We start from the raw sequence: 19,823 nt of genomic DNA, 5'->3' as shown, positions 1-19,823 counted from the left end.
ATAAAAATAAAGTTCGCTTTCCGGAGGCGGGAGGGTGAGCCTTGACTGCCAGTTCTCCAAAGCAACGATAGAGTAGAAGACGGAGAATGATTAGAGGTAGGACCAACCCAGGAAAGGGGGCGGGGTGAAGGTGGGGGTAACTCTGAGCGGCGGCTGGACTGGCGAGTGCGATGCGACAACTGCTGTTCCTGTAGTAGTGTTTCTCGCCAATCAGGAAAGCTAGGGAGTGGGCGGGGCGGGGAAGAGGTGGGAAGAGCTCGCAGCACCGCCGGGCGGCCGTCGGGCTCTGGGGGGAGAGAGAGAAATCCGGTTAAAATCAGAGTCGGAGGGAGGTTTAACCACAGATCGGTTCCGATCGGATTATTCCTTAAAGGGGACGCGCCATTGTCAAGAGAACGGAGCCTGGGGCCCGAGGGCGGGGACCGGCGGCGCCTGAGGAGTGAGGCAGCTGCACTTGGACTGGGGACGGGTAGGTGTTGCCTGGGGAAAGGCGCTTCATTTCACTTTCTCTTCCACCCCAGGGGTAGGCGCCGGGATGCCCGCCGACTGGCGGCCACAGCCCTGGCGGGAGACGAGGTCGCCGGCCCTCGCTCGCTGCTTTTCTGATGGGAGTCGAGGGGGAGGCGGGCCAGAATGGCTGGCAAGCTGCGCCGCCCGGGCCAAGACTCATAACGGACACTTAGCCGCGGCGCAGCCCCCGCCTCAACCGAAAACCCGCCGGAGCGGCAGCGGGTCCTCGGGGAGCGCCGCGCGCCCGGCTCCCCGCGCGCGCGCTGCTTCCTCGCGCGCCCCCTCTCCCTCGCGCGCCCCATTCCGCTCGCGCGCGCCGCGTCCTCGTGGACTCGCGGGAGCCGCCCCGCGGGGAGGAAGGCGGCGGCGGCCCCGGCGAGGCGGAGGGAGGTCGGCGGTCACTGCTTCACTGCCCCGGCTAGGAAGGCAGGGCTGAGGAGCAAACTTAGTTCGGCAGCTGGCGGCCCCAGGCGAGGAGGACGCTGGGGACCCGCTGAGCGCGCGGAGTCGCCAGCCCGGCCCAGCATTGTCCTGCTTTTCCTTTGCTCTCGTCTCTCCGCCCACTGCTCGCGGTAGTGGGGAGGGGTGCGGACGCGGGCGCCGTGCCCGCGCCGCTCCGCGCCTTCCGCGCACCCCCAGACCCCGAGCCTACCCGAGCCGGAATCGGCCCCACCGACACCGCAGCCAGCGCTTGCGGGCTGTGGGGGCCAGTGAGTGTCCTTGCAGGTCTCAGTCTCCGCACCGGCGCAGACTCCCTGGGCGCTGAGCTCTTACTTGTAACTTTTCTTTGCCAATTGCTGGAAGTTGTGGCTTCCGGGCGGCAGGTTCTTTGGACAAAACCTTAGTTTCTTGCGTTCTGGAGAGGCTTATTTCTACGGCGAAATGGTTCTTGATCGCTGTCGGTGTTTTCCTCTCATCCCAGTTTCATTTCTCGGCACCTAAAATCGCGTATCTCGTGGATTTGCATTGTAAGGGAGCATTAACCTCTCTCAGGTCAAGATAATTTGAAAAAAAAAAAAAAAAAAAAGGGAGCGGTGCTGATGACGAGCTAGAGCTCTATGTAGAGCCGAATGCGCCTTAACCTTTGAACTGTGGAAAGTATTACCTCGACTTTACTGGCGGAGCTTCTTTTGGAAGGAAAAAAAATTGCAAGACGAAACAGAACAAAAAACTCCAGGTTGCTAGGGTCTATAGGATTAGGAAAAAATAAACTTTTGATAAAAGTAAAGTTAGTTTTGTAACTGTTCTGCCCAGCCGATATCTCAGTAAATTTCTGCTACTGAACCCATAGGCATTATAATTAGTAACAGTAACTTGTACTATTGATGAAACAAATGTAAGAAGTTTTTTTCCATCTTGAGCACTGCTGCTATTCTATACCTGTCAATACTTGCTAAAGAAATTATATTTAGAAACAGTACCTCCTTGTTAGAGACCTTATTTAGAAAAGGAATGTTCTCATGAACATTCATTTTTGACAGTTTCTTCTTGTGCAGTACTTTGTAGAGTACTTGCATGTGCAAGTTACAACCCTATAAACAAAGCTGCGGTGTGTGTGTTATTCTGTAGTCTTTTTTTGGCTACTCATTATCAAAGATAGCATTCCATCCTGTCTTTTCTTACATTCTGAGTTATTTTGTAAAATTACTTCTCTAGAAAAGTGAATTTTATTGGAACCTCTGGCCCAGCGGGGTTTTTTTTTTTAAGCAATACTAACAACTTTCCAAAGTGTTCATTGATTATATGAGTGGTGTGCAGCATTATAACATAAGTTCACAGGCTCAGCAGTAACAACAGAGAAGCTGTACTTGGGAATCTAAAAGCCAATTTCAGGTAATAATATTTGAGAGATACTTGGCTCTTCCTATAGAATTTAGGAAGTGTAGACACACAAACACATGATCTTTCGTAGTAATCTTGATGGTATCTGGCGTTGTTACACCTAATATCCTCCTTCCTCCTCTTCTCTTTGATCCTCTTCTTTGATAAGTATGTCAGGCGGGCCTGCTGGCATAATCGTCTTTTCCATCTCATAATAGAAAGTAGAAGATTAAAACAAGCTTTCAAATTTCTATTTTTGTTTACTTACCAGCTTATTTAAACAATAGAGGAGAGAATTCCTGAACTTTTAAAAGATCGCATATAAAGAAAACACTCAGAAAGAATTATCTTTGAACTATCTAGGCTATGTTTCCTGGAAAACATACTTTTCCTGTGTGCTTTTCACATTGTTTTAAACACATTGTCCTAAATATACACATTGCCAGGGAATTTCTTGAATTGTGAACTGTCCATTGAGATCCCTGGGAACTAGGACTGTCCTCTATTTCTGTGCAGATTCACTGTGTCACCTAGTACTTTTCTAGTGCCCAGTTAATGTGTTGACTTAGGTCTTTGTGACAGAAAACGATAATGTTCTATAGAGGCTGCTTGAGAGGCTTATATATTTATTTTTTAAAATAAACACCTTTCTGAGCAAGTTACACCAAAGAATAGCAATTGGTTTAGTGTTTGAGGGAAGATATATTAATCTAGGTGCTTTTTGTTGTGTGTACAAAACTGTGATTTGTTTATAATATCTGTTCCACGGACATCTTTTGTGATGGTGATTGTTTCTTGTCCCAATTATTAGAATTAGGTTTAATCTGTCAGCATCTGTTGAGTACCCATTTATTTGAGGAGTTTTATGGAAAGGTAAAGCAGAAATGGATGACAGTCATTGCTCTCAAAGGTATGGAGTTTAATGGGAAGATGCAAAATTATCATCCATAGGGAAAAGATAATGTGTATCCCATTGCAGTAACAGGTGCAAACTAACAGTGACACAGGATTCATGCCAAAATGGTAAAGGAATAGTGGAATGATAGAAGAAACTTAGGTGATGTGGGAAAGTTTTCATTGCTTTATGTAGCAAATTTTATAATATATTTTTTAAAAATTAAAAAAATAAAGTATGTTTGGGGTGTATGTTCACTACTTGAACTATTTTTAATCTATAAAATATTGGGGGGGGGCAGAGCATGTACTCTGAATTTCACCTATTGTTACCTCATCAGAGGGATCATCTATATAACCCAGCTCGAATGTCACCTTGTCTGCAAGCTCTCCTGTTCTCCTGATCCGAAGTGATGGCTCTTTTCTCTTGCTCCTGTAAAGTCCTTTTACAGCACAAGCCATGCTCTGACTTACAGTATAGTTATGTGTGTATTTATTCATTAGCTTGTGGATTTTGGTAAAAACCATTAACAAAAGTTGGAGCCTTCCCGCCCCCCCCCCTCCCTTTTACTGTTGCCTAAAGTACTTGAGCAGGTTTGTTGTTATTACCCCAGTAGAGTCTGTAAAACCACAAGCAATAAAAAAGTTCATATTGTTTTGTTTGGGGAAAGAGTATATGAGTGTTTAAAGGAAAAACCAATTTTTTCCTTATCACCAGTTTCACATGCTCATTGTAAAATATTGTTACGAAGGAAATGTATAATTTAGAAACTAAATATCCCCTCTAACATTGCCCCTATCACATTATAACTATTGGTAATGGTTTGACTTTTAATTCCAGGGTTTTTTTTCCCCTTTTTTTTTTTATTACCTTCAGATAGGAGTGCCTTAAACTATCATACTTGAGTAAGTTATGTTTACTGGGAATGGAGAAAGGTAATCAATTTTTATACACTTATTTATTTTTTATTTTATATAATAAAATAAATAATTATTAATTTCTCCAGGCTCAGTTATTATGGTTATTTCACCTGTTCTTGAGAAACAAGGCTCCCACCAGTATTTTTGTGTTCAAAACATAGTCTATGATTTATAGACTATTAGAATCATAATCATTTCAAAAATGGTCAAAACCTGTGTCCCTGAACACTTTAAGTACCTTTAGGCTAAAATGTTTTTGGAGTACATACCGTAAGCCTAATCTCTTCTCATTTCTTGATTCTTCTCGTCTCTAGAGAGCATTAAAAATTGCTCCGAGACTGCCAACTGGCACTGCTCACAGTAGCCCCTGGAGGAATGTAGGAAGATATTTGTTTCTCATCAGTTCACACGCAGAGGTTTTACTCTACCCTTATGTTGCTATTATAAAAAGAGCTACAATTTAGGCTGATGAAGGAGGTGATAAGATTCTGTTGTTCTGGGTGCTTCTTTAAGCCAGCCCAGGTGGGAAAAAGTTTTCCAAAGGTTCCTAAATAGAAAACCCAGCTGCAAGCAGCCAGGGCTAATCAGGTGAGAAATCTCCGTTTATTCAGCAAGTTTTTATTGAAAACTACACCTAATTTGTGCACCATGTAGGCACTGAGAATAGGATGATGAAGTCTGTCTGGACCCCAAGCTATGAGCTCCTCTGAGTAGGATCCTTAAATAGACAGAGCGGTACATGTGGATGAAAGGTAGCGTACATGATGTGTACTTCTAGGTGATTTATTATTCACCCTTGTTTGTTGTTCTGTATAGCTTCTTTCAAAGTATCCTAACAAACAAACCTGGTATTCCATAGGAGGTGGGTTGGGGTCCTGTTAAAGTAAATCTGTGAGCTGTAGAATTTTTTTTTTTTAATTTCAAGCACTGCTATTCCTGTGAGGCAGAATATTTCAGAAATTCTGCAGATGTTGATGTGTCTTTCCTTATACCCTACAAGGATCGTGCATTTCATAGACCACCATTATGACACTGTATCTGTATCCTAGTAGGTAATTCACAGTTTACTGATAGAGTAGTAACACATTCTTTTAAACTCAAAATGCTATAATAAATAGATAGCTTTATCAGGATTTTTTTATGTTATGAAAATAATTGTTTTGAAAAATCACTTGTATTAAAATATAGTGTGAAGTATTTCTAACTTTTACAAAATGGACTACCTCCTTTCCCTGCAAGCCTGTTCTGTTGCTCGATCTTTGTATTGGTGGGGAAAGAATCAGACTGTTGAGAAAGGGGCCTTGTAGAATTGTCAGTGATGGGAGTCAACCAGGCTAGGAAGAATATCTGACCAAGGATACATCCTATGGAGTTTGACCATAATGCAGCAAGTGTGATTTGTCGAGTTTTGAGAAGAGTTAAAAGTTTTAAATGACAGCTTAATTGAGATATAATTTACATGCCATACAATTCACCTATTTAAAGTGTACAAGTCAATGTTTTTTAGTATATTCCGGAGTTGTACACCTCTCACAACCAGTTTTAGAACTTTTTCATCACCCCATCACCTTCCTTACCTCCCTCCTCAGCCCTAGGCAACTGCTAATCTACATTCCATCTCTATACATTTGCTATTCTGGACATTTCATATAAATGAAAGATAACATTTTAATAAATGTGCATTCCTGTGTAAATCCGTCCCTCTAATGCGCATAAATCCTAGGAGTAGAGAGGGTCTTTTCATGACCCTCAAAGTTTAGAAAGATTTTCTTTAAGAGGGAATTAATCTAAATCCTTATTCTACCTAAGCCTGGAGAGAAATGGGAAAAGAGATTTTTTTCCCCCTATAAAAATCATGACTCATTTTGAAAGAAAGAAAGAAAAAGACTCATTTTGGTGACACTTTTATGTTTATTTAATCATTTGGTGACTCTACAAGTAATTAATTTGTCTCAAGTTCTGTATACTGGACTTAAATAAAGGACGGTACTTCGAAAGAAGTTGAAAGTACTTGGTAAGTTCTAATCATTGCTGAATGTAACTTGATGTTTACCTTATTGGTTCAGAATATATTGCACAACTTGTCATTTATTTGATCAGAGATAGTGCTGCGTAAGTTGATTGTGATGAACTTGTATTGCCCCTGCACAGTGCTGAGACCATATAGGCACTTAATAAGTGTATATTGGTTGCCTGACCACTATGATCATATTTTCATCAGCTCTCTAGTCCTTATTTTCTGTCTCATAGTAATACTAGCAGCTACAATTATTGAGTGCTTACTAAGTAATAAGTTCTTTATATGTACTATCTTTTAAAGTAAAAGGATGCAATTTAGTTTTGAGAATTTTCTGTATCTCCATTGATTGTAGTTTTACAGGCTTCTGATCTTTTTTTTTTTAAGATTATTTTGAATGACCATTTTTGATCAAACCTAAGACACTTTGATGCCACTGCATTCTTGAACTTTTAGGAAATGTCAACATAAAGTTTTTACCAACTGAATGTTGCTGTTGGGTGACAGCAGTTGTGAGATACATTTCTATTTTAGAACAACCATACTTCAGAGAGGTTGAAGTGGTGGTGGTAGTGTTTTTTAAAGGGCATCTGGGAATTGAAGAAGGGGATATTAGTTTGTTCATTTACTGCAGTGCAGCTTCATTTTTTTAGGCTGTAAAACATTCACAGATACGCCTTGTTGCCTGAATGAATTTCAACATATTTCAACTTCTCAGGACTCCTTGTTTTGTTTTGTCCTCTTTTGTGTGTGGTTTTTTTTTTCTTTTTTTTGGGTGTGTCTATATTTCATGGTAATATTCAGATGTGATGTAATTTAGTTCAATACTAAAGAATGCTGGAAAGATAATTTAAATGTGATTTTCAGTTTTCTTCTCCATTAAAAAAATTTAAGATGGATAGTGCTGTCTATAAATACTAGTAAAAAAAATATTACTTTGGTGGTTCCATTCATGTGTCTTGGGTGTCAGTGAACTCATCACAGTGTATTTGCAGAATCTCCATCCATTAGTCTCCTCAGTCAGCAATATACATACCACCATATTTTGTTCATTTGTTGGTGAAACCATTCCTTTCTAAAGCATGTTTGGTTTTGGGGAGTAGATTTGCTTATTACTTTATTGTTAACTGTATCTCTTTGTTTGCTCTCATTACACTCACCTGTAGTTTACTCACCTTTCTGATTTGGTATTTTCTGTGTGATATGAGACTAGAACCCATAACCACTTGTTGAATGGTGGATAAAAATGATAGAAGGTTCTGGGTGAGAAACTGAAGAACTTCCTGTGCATGGAGCTTTAGTGCTAGGACCTTGTTGTGTTGGTTTTTACTGCTTAGAAGTAAAAGGTGGTATAACAGGGTGGTATATTTAACTTCCCCTGAATAATGGATCTCTTAAAATTCTGTCTTATTAAGTCTAACTCAAGTGAATGGAGAATAATTAAGTGGATGGAAAATAATTCTTTTCTGGATGTCTTGGTAGTCTACTTCGTGTGAGAACCCAACCCACAGCTTGAATACCAGGATACCTGTATGCATTGGTATATGGTTTGCTGCAATTCAGAACCTAATACAATACCATGAGCAGAAATTAGAGGCTTTAAAGAACTGTGAGGTTGCATATAAAATAGCCACATGTGCCTGTTATCTTGATATTTATATTTAAACAGGATCTTTTGCTAATCTATTTTCTTTGAGATAAAATTGTCTTTGTAGATGCACTTTTCTGTGTTTATGTTGATGATAACTTAGGCTGTGTATTGTATTTAATATTCCTGGCAATACTGAATCCATAGTATAGTTTCAGTGAATACTGGTTAGAGTTTTAGTCATACATTTCTTTATGGTTATTTCACTTTTTCCTGTTGTAGAACTCATGGAGTCATAATATTTAAGAGCTGGACTGTTCTTGGGAATGATCTAATATGACTCCTCCATTTTGTAGACGAGGATGAGATTGTGACTTGTTTAAACTATGGATAAAAATTGAGTTCTTTTTGATTCTCAATTCCATGTTTTTCCTGTTCTGGCATATGCTTGCCCAAGTAAAAAATGTAAAAGGTAGAGTCTTAGATTATTGTAGCCTCTGTAACAGAGGTCTGCAAAAGTTTTATGTCACACTCCAGCAGCATAAAAAAATGTATCTGCATTCCCGATATGTGTATGTTTGTTGTAAACTATGTACTATAATATTATGCACATAAAAAGACATTAACAAAAATAATGAGATAAAGATGAAAAATATTTTAGAACAATTTAAAATGTATTATTTCCATGTTTTTGATTCCACCTAAAATCTTAGTAATTTTAAAAATAAGTATGATTGAATGTCTTCACTTAAAAAAACTTTTTATTTTGAAATAATTATAAATTCATGGCAAGTTGCAAAAATAGTACAAGGAGTCCTGTGTAACCTTCATTCAGTGTCCCTCAGTTGTAATATCTTATATAACACAACATATTTATAACAACATTAAACCAGGGAACTAACATTGGTACAGTACTGTTAAGTAGCCATATTCAGATTTCATGTTTTTTAATGCATTCATTCATGTGTATGTGTGTGTATAGCTCTATGCAATTTGATAACATTTCATGTCTGGATTCATTTAACCACCACCACAATCAAGATACAGTACTGTTCCATCACTGCCAAGAACTCCCTCACGCAGCTCAAGGTCTCCTCCTTCCCCACCCTCCCCACCCTCCTCACCCCTATTTACTGGCAACCTGTAATTTGTTCCCCATCTCTATAATTGTGTCATTTTGAGAATGTTACATAAATGGAATCATACTGTATGTAACCTTTTGAGATGGACTTTGTTCACCCAACCCAATGCCCTAGAGAACCATCCGAGCTGTTGTATGTATCAGTAGTTCATTTCTTTTTAGTGCTGAGTAGGGTTCAGTGTATGGATGTACAACAGTACACAGTATGCTAACTCTTCACCTGTTGAAGAGCATAGGAGTTGTTTCCAGCTTTTGGCTGTTACAAATAAAGCTACTATGCACATTTGTATATAGGTTTTTGTGTGAACATAAGTTTTCATTTCTCTGGTATAAGTGCCCAAGAGTGTAATTGCTGGGTTGTATTGTAAGTGTGTGTTTAGTTTTACAAGAAATGGCCAGACTATCTTCCAGACTGGCTATATATTCCCAACAGCAATGTATGAAAGAGCCAGCTTCTCTACATGCTTGGCAGAATTTGATTTTGTTCACTGTTTTTAAAAAATTTTAGTAATTTTAATAGTTGTGTAGTGATAGCTCATTGTAGTTTCAATTTGCCTTTCCCTAGTGGGCAAATTGTTTCCCTAATGAGCAAATTGGGTTTTCATTGTTGCGTTTTGAGAGTTCTTTATATATTCTAGATATAAGTCTTTTGTTAGATATGTGATTGGCACAAATTTTCTTCCCATCCACAGCTTGTCTTTTCATCCTCTTAACAGGGATTTTTTACAGAGGCAAGAAAGTTTTAAATTTTCATGTAGTGCATTTAATCATTGTTTTTTCTTTTATGATTGTTCTTTTGGTGTCATGTCTATGGACTGTTCACCTAGTCCTAGGTCTCAAAGACTTTTTTTCCCTGTGTTTTCTTCTAAAAAGTTTTATAGATTATGTTTTACAAGATAATCACATTTTTACCTTACAGCTTTTGGTAAAGCACTGGTATTGGTAACAGGCAGTTGTCAGCTCTCCCATTTTCTTGTTGCTTGCTTGTATTTTGCTTATTAGTATTATGTTTAATCTGACTTTCTTTGCAAAAATCTTAAAAATCCATCCATGAGTGATATCATAATTCTCCTGAGATCTGCAGATCTACTTACTTGGGCCCATGCGGGCTGCAGCATGTTGTGATCTGCTGAAAGTGAACAGGTGAGGACATCACAAACAACCCCTCCAGGGTGTGAAACTGCTACCTCTCCCTTAGGAGACTTTTATCTACTGCAGTACTGTGGGTGTAGTCAGCGTCACAAACAGAAACCCTTGAGTATCTTAAGCTAGAAGAGATTTCATACAAGGTATTAGGTGCTTACAGAATTGTCAGAAGGGCCTAACAGCAGGTTTTAGGGGGTCAATCCAGAGGTAACTCACCAGGGCAGCTCAGAGGCCACCTTGGGAGCCGTGCTGGAATCCAGACCTCGTGCCACCTCTGCCACTGCTGCATTTGCCTCTAGATACTCTGAAAACTGCAGGACAGACCCCAACTTGCAACCTTGGATTAGGAAGTCAGATCAAGACACCTCTGCTGCTGGTGTTCCTGCCGCCCCACTTCTCGTCACCCAAGAAGCTGGGGGATGGACTCTGGAATTATGCTGTAGAGAAATCTCATATTTCCACAGCTGTGCTTGCCCCCCAGATAACTAAAAAGGCTCCTTTCTAATTGCTTATCCGGTAGGCGCGAGGTCAAGTGCGCCAATCTGTGGTGTCCAGCATAGTTCACGTAAATGCCATAAGATGGAAGCAGCCTGATGCAGGACCAAGAGCAGGTGCTGGTGTCAGTCTGAGACATTGAATGTTAGTAAACCTCAAATTTCAAATTTAAGATAACACATATGTACTACCTTCTAGTATTTTCTTTTTAACTTATTGGCTTGAGAACCCTTCTTTTGAGGCTTGCATTTACTCTACTTTGAACTTAATACATTTTGCATGACTAAGTAGTAGGAACATAGCAGGTCTGGTATGATATTTTTCCCAAATATTTAAATTTTATTCTTAATGTCTCACAATTTTTGAAACCATATTTTTCCTTTTTTTAAATAAATATATACAAGTATAAAATGTTACTGTTTTGGGGAACACTCATTAAATTCAGTCAACATTATTCTCTTACTGTCTGGACCTGAGCTTTCTCTCTTACACCTGTGCTTTCCCCAGCTCTCCCTGGAGAATTCTGTGAAAGAAGTAGATTTTCTCCTAGAACTGTGCTTTGGTATCAGAGGCACTCCAGCCAGCAGCCAGCAGTACTTTGGTTTCTATTTGTTGAAAATAATTAAAGTTTGGTTTGTTTTATTGCATACTTTGAATTTTATTCCTGGGTGTAACAAATTTTGGCATAAAACCAAAAATTGAGACATACAGATATCTTTGCAAAGACTGGTTTTATATGGTCTGTAATGGCAGTCAATTTAAAATACAATAAAATAAGTTATATTAAAAATTTTGAGTGTGTGTTCAAGTGCGTTTTTCTAGTGAGAAGTCTGTAGGTTCATCAGATTCTCAAAACAGAGGCCACGACCCAGGAAAGATTAAAAACGGCTGCTCTAAAGGTATAAGTTCAGTCAAGACATTTGCCAAACATTTAACACCAAGGTTTCTGCTGTCAGTCACAGATCCCTTCCCTGATCTCCATCCTGTATCTGTAGACTTTTTTCAGGACATAAAAAGAAAATTATTGTTACCCAAGTGTTTAGGGAGGGGCCAAGGAACATCATAAGAGGTCATTATTAGATGAGAAGAGACACCTGGAAGTCAATTCTATCACCCGAATAGTTTTTTTTTTTTTAAGAAGATATGTTCCCATATGGCTGATGTTTTCCTGAAAAATAATGTGTTGTACATGTCAAGACATAGTAAACTGTTGATATCTGCAATCCAGTATATTACATCTTGGGGGATTTATTTGAATGCTTGAAATAGTTATAAAAATAATTTATATGTTCAACTCTAGAGCCTAAAATTGTACAAATGGGGAAGGAATCTACAAGCTTAAACTCTGTAATTCATTTAAAATAGGTAAGAGATGATTCAGAGACACATAAATGTGTTGGATTTTCACATCCGATATGTCACGTTTTCACATAATTTTAGCTTTGTTTCTTAACTAATGACCTCTCTTCATATGCCAAAGCCTAAGTGGAATGTAGCATGGTTTGTAGAGATTTAAAAACCTTTTGTTTAAACAAAATCATGCACAGAGATCCCTAATATAAAGTGATGAAAGGAGAGATGGTTTTAGTTGATGTAGGGGCAAGAAAAGCCTTACTTTTTGTACATTTCCCTTTACCCCCTCCCCGCCCCGCAGACACACACAAATAGAGTTATGAGGGCTTTAGAAACAGGTGGGCCTAATGTAATCACAAGGGCCTTTAAAAGAAGAAGCAGGAGGCAGCAGAGTCAGAACTAGAGAGATGGCATCATGGGAAGGAATTGACCGGGCGTTGCTGGCACTGAAGATGGAAGGCGGCTGTGAGCCAAGGAATGTGGGCAGCTTCTATAAACCAGTAAAGGCAAGAAAATGGATTCTCCTTAGAGCTTCCAGACAGGAATGCAGCTCTACTGACACTTTGATTTTATCCCTGTGAGACCTGTTTTGGACTTCTGACTTCCGGAACTGTAAGACATATATTCGTTACCACTAAATTTATGATAATTTGTAATTGCAACAATAGCAAACTGATACAGTGCTTAATACATTTTAGAAGTAAACATTCTTAACAGCCTGCGAATTTTACCCTCGTCTATTTCAACAGCTCTTTCTCTGTACCTGGTTTTCCCTTTTCAGAAAGAGAAGAACCAGGAGATCCTAAACTGTCTTCAGATTTATCAATTTCACTTTAATTCTTTATAGGTTTATAGTATATGCAATATAAATTAATAAAAGGATTCGAGTGCTTACCTTTTCTATGCTGGTCGTGATGAAGTTAGAAAAGAATGTGGCAAGACCCTATTGTAGATAATAATCAAACAGTTAACAACAATAACTACCAAGCATCAGATGACTGAGTGCCAAAGTGAGTGGTAGGGATAGTAGTAGGTATCATGAAAGAGCAAAGGAGAGAGCAGCTGTTTTAGACTGGAACAATCTCTGAAGGCTTTGTAAAAGAGATTTTTGAGCTAGGAATTTGCTCTTAAAGGTATTGGGGAAATTGGTTCCAACAAAATAATCTATGTTATTAGAAACAGAAAACTTAAAGTTTACTAGTTTAATTATTATTTTTATTATTTTATTATTTTTTGTGAACACATGGGAGAAATATATTTTTCCTATTGAACTTTTTATGGTGGAGGAGAGACTCTTGTAGAATTTTAAAAACATGTAAATGCAAACTACAGTAAATTGATGACATTTGTCATGATAATGTGAAGTATAACACCTGAGATAATCTGTATTCCCTGTGTTGCCTGAGTGATACATACTGCCTTGAGTGATACATATTGTTTTTTCATTGTATTTTAATGTTTAAATCTCAAAATATGATTGGAAACGTAGTATGATCTAATCTGAGTTCATCATGTTATAAGTGCTAAAAACATTGACCATGATTACATTTTTGAAGGAAAGGTATTACATGGGCTTGCTAAAGATAATTATGTTAGACTAACCTTACTCTTTAGATAGGATTATTGGACTGTGGGTCAAGAGAATGGAGAAGGTACAGTATAACTGGATTTCAGCCAAACATAAGATTTCTCTCTGTTGACAGGGGGAGGCTGTGGGCTGGATGGCCATAAAATTAGGTAGAAATGTGACTGGTTGAGTAGCACTTCTAAAAATTAATAATGAATTGATGACAGCTAGAAAAAGTTTCTAGTGACATGCTGAAAATCACTGTCCATATTTTTGTAATGATGTGAATGAAAACATCGATACGTGCTTATCAAATTTTTGGATGAAATGAATTTTTTAGGGTTGACTTTTGAAAATAATATTTCTGACTGAAATGGTGGGCTAAGGCTAACATGATCACTTAATGGAGCTTGATGTGAAGTCCTGTATATGAGTTCAGAAAACAGCTGCATAATTATAGGGGTGAGGGAAATGTGGTTGAGTACAAACAACTTAGGTATTTTAATTACTCTGATAAACTCAATATAGATATAAAATGTACTGCAACTATAAGAAAGGCTTCATAGAATCGTCATCTGGACTACTGGGGGAGGAGGTTCAGAAGAGGAAAGGTATCAGTCTTACTTTATTCTGTACTGTCCAGATTATACCTGGAGTACTGTGTTGAGTTCTGGATGTGACATTTGACGAGTTAGAAAACAGAAAATAACAAGTGTTGACGAGGATGTGGAGAAATCGGAACACTTGTACATTGTTGGTAGGAGTTTATGATGGTACAGCTACTGTGGAAAACAGTTTGACCACAAACAGTTAAACCGAAAATTATGATATGACCCACATGTTCTGTTCCTGCGTACTTACCCAAAAGAATTGAAAACAGGTATTCAAAGAGATATTTGTAATGAATGTTCATGGCGGTGCTTACATAGCAGTTTACTTTAGCTAAAAGGTAGAAACAACCCAAATGTAATCAACTGATGAATGGATAACCAAAATGTGGTGTATGTGTACAATGGAATATTATTCAACCATAAAAATGAAGTACTGATAAATGCTTCAAAGTGCATGAACCTCAAACGTTATGATTAGTGAATGAAGCTGGACACAAATGATCACATATTGTATGAGTCCACTGATATGAAATATCTAGGACAGGTAAATCCGTAGAGACATACATCAGTTCGGTGGCTGCCAGGGGCATGGGGAATGGGGAGTGACTGCTTGATGGGTATGGGTTTCCTTTGGGGGTGATGAAAATGTTTTGGAACTAGGTAGAGGTGTTGATTGCAAAACATTGTGAATATACTAAATGCCATTGATTTGTACACTTAAAAGTTAATTTTATATCATGTGGATTTTAGCTTAATTTAAAAAAAGTGTCAGTACATATAAATCAGTTGGATAGTATTGAGAGTCCAGAAATAAACCCTATGATCAATCAATTTTTTTTTTTTTTGCGGTACGCGGGCCTCTCACTGCTGTGGCCTCCCCCGCTGCGGAGCACAAGGCTCCGGACGCGCAGGCTTGGCTCACGGGCCCAGCCGCTCCGCGGCACGCGGGATCCTACCGAACCGGGGCACGAACCCGCGTCCCCTGCATCAGCAGGCGGACTCCCAACCACTGCGCCACCAGGGAAGCCCAATCGATCAATTTTTAAAAAAATTTGACAAAGGTACCAAGGGAATTCAATAGGGAAAGAACAGCTTTTTCAGCAGTGTTGAGGCATCTGGAGATCCCCCTGCAAAATGAATTTGAACCCTTTCCTCGCACCACGCACAAAAATTAACTAAAAGTGGATCACAGATCTAAATAACAGCTAAAATTATAACATTCTTCCAAGAAAATATGAATAAATCTTAGTGACCTGGGTTAGGCAAAGCCTTCTTGGATATGACACTAAAAGCACAAGCAACAAAAGATAGGTAAATTGGACTTCATCAAAATTAAAAACATTTGTGCCTCAAAGGATACCATCAATAAAGTGAGAAGACAACCCACAAAATGGGAGAAAATATTTGCAAGTCTTGTATCTAGGATGTATAAAGAACTCTTAACAACTCAATAATAAAAAGGCAAATATCCTAATTAAAAATGAGTAAATTGAATTTTATGCCAAGTGAATTATCAATAAAAACTGTTAAAAAATGAGTCAAGTGGAATATGTTTAGCGATTTCTAGTCTTATGGGAATTAAAAATTGAAATCCTACTCTTTCACTGCTTTTCCTTTTGCCTTTTGCCCTCCCCCATTCTATCTCTCAACTTCTATCAGCTGTACCTTTTATCCTTACAAGGTTGTAAACATTTACATTCTGTTCTGTAACCTTAATGAAATCTTTGGTGCTTTGTTTTTGTATCGGTCATACATCTTTTAATTACCATGCAAATACTAATTGCAGAATGGAGTAGTGAGTTTATGGTTACATTTCCTTCTCTCCATACCAGTGTCATGATCCCATGCCAATAGAAGGATGATGTTCCTAGTATCAAAGACGAATGGATTCTCTTTCCCTATAATCTATCAATTGCTCAAAATCATGTCATATGTATATGTTTCCACACTCGAACCATTACTTCCTTGAATAGCTTTTTTTTTTCCCTGATGTATCATTTTGGTTGTTTTTGGCAGCATTTTACAGAATATCCACCCACAGGTGACATATCTGGTGGTTCTGACCTTTCTCTTATTGCCAGTGGCTGCTGTAACTCCAAGCATCTTTTTTTCACTTACTAAAAGGCAGGAGGAAGGGGATAGGATGAGTGCTTCTTTTTTTTTTTTGGATCTTCCCCCTTTTAAAATATATTTTTGAAAAATTTTAAAACATAAAAAAGTTGTGAGAATAGTAATATGAACTGTCTAACTTTCACCTGGATTCATCAGTTACAAACATTTTGCTATATTTGCTTTTTCCTTTATCTTTTTGCTTCTATAAATCTAGATCCAGTTATCCTTATTTTGGTGAATCTTTTGAGAGAAAGTTGCAGAGATCATGATTCTTTACCCTTAAATACTTCATCACATATCACATAAGGAAAGGTGTGATCATGGAACAATGATTAAATTCAGGAAATGTAATTGTCACAGGTTGGGATCTCTGGGGAGCAGATGCTGAGCCAGAATTAGGATTGTATTTACAAAAGTGAAAGAAGGAAGCAGGATTGGGCAGGTGGAGCTGTCAGATTGTGATGACACCCCGTGTGCCAGCACAAGGAGTGCCTCTGGAGTTAAGACTGTCCATTAGGGGAGTTCCATGTTGGGTAGAAATTGCTTGGCCTGTGACTTGCGTTTTTCATTTATGGGCTGGGAGCTGTCCAGAGACTATTGAGACCCTCTCTTGAAGGCTGAAGCTAACTCTGATGAAACTAACAGCTTAACCACACTCCTCACTCCTGGTAGTGAGTCTTTTGAATGTGAGTGGTAGATTTCCATGTCTACCACAACACAGTACTATTATCTAATATACAGTCCATGTTCAAATTCACCAGTTGCCCAGTAATGCTCTTTATGGCAAATGTTCCTTCCTACCATCAGATCTCTCTTTTTATCTTGGAGAAAAGTCTTTCAAGAAGCTCCCCAGATGACTTTCCTGTAAGTCTCATTGGCTTAAACTGAGTTGCTCGTTCACCTCTTGCTCAGGCCAGCTGCTGGCAAAGGAGAATGGGATTTCCAGGGCTTGTTTAGACCTGTAGTGATTTATCCCATTGGTCTGGGCAAGAGTCTGCCTTCCCTAATCCTGTGCTTCTCCCCTGTTACCTTAGAAAAAAGAAGAAAGAAGAAAAGAAAAGAAAAAAGATTAGATTCCTTTAGCAAGGAATAAGGAAGGAAAAGCTGTAGGTAGACAGCATTCTACTGGAGCTTTCTGTTGCATATCTTTTTTTTTTTTTTTTTCTGTTAAGAAAAGAAACACATGCATTCCTGTCGTGAAACCAGCTTCTTAGTTATTCTGTCTTTGGAACAGAATCCATTCCTTTCTTCCTTTCATGGAGTTCACTAATTTTCTGTATTAACAGGATGAATTATAGTTTAGTCCTGCTGTACGCCTGCCATTCTGGGATTTCTTTTTCATTTCACTCTTGGATCATTTCCGCTGTTTCCTGTGTTCTCACATCCACTTTACTGGTTTTCATTCTTGCTCGCTAAAGAACGCCCTCAAGTAATGTTCTTACATGTCTGAAACTGTCTTTATTCTGCCTTTTCGCTTGATTGATCATTTGGATGTAAAAATCTAGGTCAAAATTACTTAATTCTGGAAGTTTTCGAGACATTGCTTGTCTTCTACAATTGAGAGTTTGATTTAGTCAGATTCTTAATTGTTTTTTTTTCCTCAAATCATTTAGAATAATTTTTGCCTATGAAATGTCACAGGATTTGTCCAGGTGTCTCTTTCATGGAACAGAGGGTAGGTCACTTGTTTTTTATTCATTCATTATTCATTACCTGGCTCCCTGTTTTATTTTATACCTGTACTTTATTACTGACCTTCTTTTATTCTGGGTGATGTTAACATCAGTGTGGATGGTTCATTCAAAGCCCTTGACAATACCTTTGACAGACACTGCACCTGTTAGTCATTCTCTTTCTTAAGACTAGTTTTGTTCAGGTATTTAGGGTTCACCTGCTTCACGGGCTCCTCCCCAACCCAAAGGGGGCAGTTTGTAAAGCAGCCTAAAGTCAATAGTGTTAGTTTCATCCTCCTTGCCAGTGATTGGTTCAGGCATGGTGACATTTAAAGGAAGTCCTCTGGGAGTCTGGTTTCCTTCAATTTATGAAGGCACACCCCTTCTTTTGGATGTGGTCACGTGGGCTTATACATGGAGCTGCTGCAGCCATTTTGGGTCATTGAGAAGAAAGCAAGATGATGAATGACCCTCAACTCAAAAATTGTTTAAAATTGAATTCCTGATCTCCAGTGCTCCCCAACCCCAGTTTTTTTGCTCCATCTTTCCAGTTTCTCAGGCCAAAAAATCTTGCCGTTATCCCTAACTTTACTGTATGCACATAGAATATGGACATCCCACATCCTATTCATTAGAAGATCCTAAAAGCTCCCCCTTCAAATTATATTTGCAATCTTACTACTGTTTCCTATTGACACCACTACCATCCTGGTCCAAGTCACTGACATTTCTTGCCTGGATTACCACAACAGAGCAGTGGCTACCCAGGGAATTTTCTTAGGGTTCAACAAGACAGATGTTTGGATTGCCATAGGCCACATTTGACATCAGATTTTCTTAAGAGGATATGGGACAGGAAACACAGCTTACCAGCAGAGAAGAATCAGATACTCTCTTTGGTAGGAGTCCTTGTAGCTGTCTACAAAGAGAACAGCCGGAACCATTCTCTGTGCCTCTCCCCTCTTCCAAGTGAAGCTTAAGTAAGAGTGATGAGGCTCACATGATGGATATGTAATCTCCTAACTTTGCTTAGGAGCCCCATGTTCCACAAGAGCCATTATCTTGCGTTAACTACCCATGAGCATAGCTTCCAGGATCCCTACAAGGTATGTGCCGAATTATAGGAGTCACCATAGTAAGGGAAGCCCACAGTTACAGCCACTCACCAGGTATTTATTGTTTCTCTCGGTCAGAAGCAACTTACCAATAGTCATTTTTACCATAAGCAACGTTGCCTGGTAACACAGCTGACATTCTGCCTGTATGGTTTCCAGGGGAACAGAGCTAGAAGATGAACAGAATCCAAGAGCAATTTCTCAGGCTCAAAGACAAGGGTTTTGCTAACACTTCAGTCACAAATAGCCTCGTAGTGGCATCAGTGCTTCTCCACTGTACTCTGTTCTCAGCACAGTAGCCAGAGCAGTCCTTCTAAATGTATGACAGTCATGTTACTCTTCTGCAAACCGTGCAGTGGCTCCCCAGAGCACAGCTGCCTACAGGCCTTACCTGAGTTGGTCCCTCGTTACCTCTCTAATCCTTTTTTCCTATTACTCTTTCCCTTACTCATCTGCTCTAATCATCCTTGTTCTTGCTCTAATGTACCAGCCATGTTCCCGCCTTAGGGCCTTTGTGATTGCTCTTCCCGTGGCTGGAATGTGCTTACTCCTGATAGCTACCTGGCTGAGTTTTCAGATCTTTGTTTAAATGTCACCTTTTTAATGAGATGTACTCTGACTATTTAAAAATTGCAACGCCTGCCACCTCTGGCACTTGCCAGTCTGTGATTCTTCTCTACTTTTTCTTTTTCCTTTCTTCCCCCCATAGCTTCTCTCATCTTTTTATGCCTCATAATTTACTTATTATTTCTGTTGTCTATTGTCTTCCCTTGTTAGCATGTAAGCTCTAAGAAGGGCAGGATTCTTCTCTTTTGTTCATTGCTGTATCTCAACTGCCTAGGACAGTGCCTGACACATG

The 19,823-nt window shown here is 39.2% G+C and overlaps 1 protein-coding gene across 1 annotated transcript in view; it reads left to right on the top strand.

Annotated features, from left to right (window-relative positions):
- The first annotated feature begins 264 nt into the window (after window positions 1-264).
- FRYL (FRY like transcription coactivator) overlaps window positions 265-19,823 on the top strand; it is a 234,344-nt gene continuing 214,785 nt past the window's right edge. Inside the window, exon 1 of the mRNA XM_030880492.3 lies at window positions 265-469. The gene's annotated coding sequence lies outside the window, so the exon portion shown is untranslated. The remainder of the gene's footprint in view (window positions 470-19,823) is intronic.

Source organism: Globicephala melas, chromosome 5 (genome assembly GCF_963455315.2).
Source record: "Globicephala melas chromosome 5, mGloMel1.2, whole genome shotgun sequence".
In the NCBI taxonomy this organism is placed as follows: domain Eukaryota; kingdom Metazoa; phylum Chordata; class Mammalia; order Artiodactyla; family Delphinidae; genus Globicephala; species Globicephala melas.
Note: the sequence above shows the minus strand (reverse complement) of the source record. Positions and strands in the feature narration are given on the sequence as shown.